This window comes from Schistocerca piceifrons, chromosome 3 (assembly GCF_021461385.2).
Source record: "Schistocerca piceifrons isolate TAMUIC-IGC-003096 chromosome 3, iqSchPice1.1, whole genome shotgun sequence".
In the NCBI taxonomy this organism is placed as follows: Eukaryota; Metazoa; Arthropoda; class Insecta; order Orthoptera; family Acrididae; genus Schistocerca; species Schistocerca piceifrons.
This window is the reverse complement of record NC_060140.1, coordinates 549,099,418-549,101,822: the sequence shown is the minus strand read 5'-3', so window position 1 is coordinate 549,101,822 and position 2,405 is coordinate 549,099,418.

Below are 2,405 nucleotides of genomic sequence, written 5' to 3'. Positions count from 1 at the left end.
AGTTCTCGATACCAGTAATATCGAACTATTTTTCTGCAAAGTAACAGACATATTTTTGTAACAATATTCACATTTGGTTTTATTAATGTGTAGTTACTCTGACGTATCGATATATTACAGTGATATGGTTCTTGTGTGTGTTTATTTCTGTGAGACCGTCATAATCTTTGACTTACTTGTAATTGTTTTGGCATGAATGCGCACGGAGCAGTCTTTGTTTCCCTTTGCAGAAGTTATGTTGTTTTTTCGCTTTGTAAAAGAACAGTCAAGTCTTGTGTTTGGTTAAAGTGGAAATTAAATATGTGAAGATTGATACAAAACTGTTTTCTTGATGATGTGACAATTAAGAAGTAGTATATGTGAATTTACAAGAAGTTTATTAAAAACGTGGATTGTGAACACGAAGTCAAAAATTATTTCCATCATGCCATTGTTCCGATCTGGGATTGTTTGATCATTAAGAATCTCCTGAAGAACGCATTTGTTAGGTCTTCAAATATTGCTAAACTACAGATCCGGACCTTCTAGCAGCCAAAGTGGAATCACCCTAGAATCAACGAGGTGAGACATAACGACTTTGATGAAATCTACGTGGGAATCCATTCAAGATAAGTGCCAAATTAATGACTTCTTTACAGTGACCTCATCATTTCGATTCTGACAGTACCATCCACAGTCAATAGTTTTGTTGTTGCCCGATAAAGCGAACATATGCTGCGCGAGCAACATTATTAATCTGATTTCTAATCTACTTTGCAAGTGGTGGTATTGTTAGAAACTGCAGCGGTTTTTTCCACCATCTTGCTGAGCTCCGACAACTTCTCAGCCTTCACCTTTTCCTCTGCACTATTCTTCTTGGAAACTTGGTTCCCAGTGATGCGAGCCCCTGCCCTCTGTGGCTATTGAGGTTATTATAAGAACCGGGCAGCTTATGAGAGGGTATCTGCTGGCATCTCCATCTACGTCCTTCACTCTCTTGACAGCAAGTCTGTCCCTCTATGAACACCGTTAGAGGCTGTCGCTGTTCAGGTGTGGATGCCTCAGGCTGTTACTGTCTACAGTCTCTATCTTCCACCGGATGGTGATGTCCCATAGCATGTACTGGCTGTGCTGATAGGCCAATTGCCGCCACCTTTTCTGTTACTGGGCGACTTCAACGCCCATAACCCTCTGTGGGGTGAATCAGTGGCAACAGGCTGAGGCAGCATTGTTGAGCAAGTATTGGCACAGCTCGACCTTTCTCTTTTAAATAATGGTGCCTTCACACATTTCAGTGTGGTGCATGGCACATACTCAGCCATTGACCTTTCGATCTGCAGCCCTAGTCTATTACCATCTGTCCAATGGAGTGTGCATGACGATTCGTGCGGTAGTGACCACTTTCCAATCTTTCTGTGACTGCCATAGAGTCACTCTTCTGGGCGTCCCTGCAGATGGGCTATGAATAAGGCTAACTAGGACTTGTTCACCTCCATTGCCACTATTGAGCCTCTTTCCAATGACACCATTCATGTGGTGGTTCACTCGGTCACACCCAGCATCATTACTACCACAGAATCTGCCATTCCCTGTTCTTCTGGGTCCCCACGGTGGAGGACTGTGCCTTGGTGGTCGCCCGAGATCGCTGAGGGGATTAAAGATCCCAGGTGGGCACTCCAGTGTCACAAGTGGCATCCCTCATTGGAACACCTCATCACCTTTAAGTGTCTCTGTGCGCAAGCCCGCCACCTCATTCGCCAATGCAGGCAGGAGTGCTGGGATAGGTATGTCTCCACCATTGGCCTCCGTGCCTCTCCATCGCAGGTTTGGGCCAAGATAAGGCGACTATGGCTGTCGGATCCCCGTCAGCGTACCTGTGCTTTCACTGAATGGTGACTCTGACACAATTGCAAACCGCTTAGCGGAGCATTTTGCTCAGAGTTCCGCTTCTGCGAATTACCCACTGGCCTTCCACTCCCTGAAAGAGCAGATGGAACGTTGGAGCCTTTCATTTCACACGCGCCACCCTGAATCATACATTGCTCTGTTCAGTGAGTGGGAGTTCCAAAGTGCCCTAGCCGCTTGCCCTGATACAGCTCCCGGGCCAGATCACATCCAATGTCAAATGCTCAAACACCTCTCGGTGGACTGCCAGCAATGCCTCCTAGACCTTTTCAACTGTATCTGGGTTGAGTGTGAGCTCCCGTCACAATGGCGGGAAAGCATCGTAACCCCTATGTTGAAATCTGGCAAGAGCCCACTGAGGTGGACAGCTACCGTTCCATTAGCCTCACCAACATTCTTTGCAAGTTGCTCGAACACATGGTGAGCGGGAGGTTGAGTTGGCTACTTGAGTCTCGAAGCTTTCTGGCTCTGTCTCGGGGAGGGTTCCATAAGAGCCGTTCTGCCCCCAATAATCTGCTGTG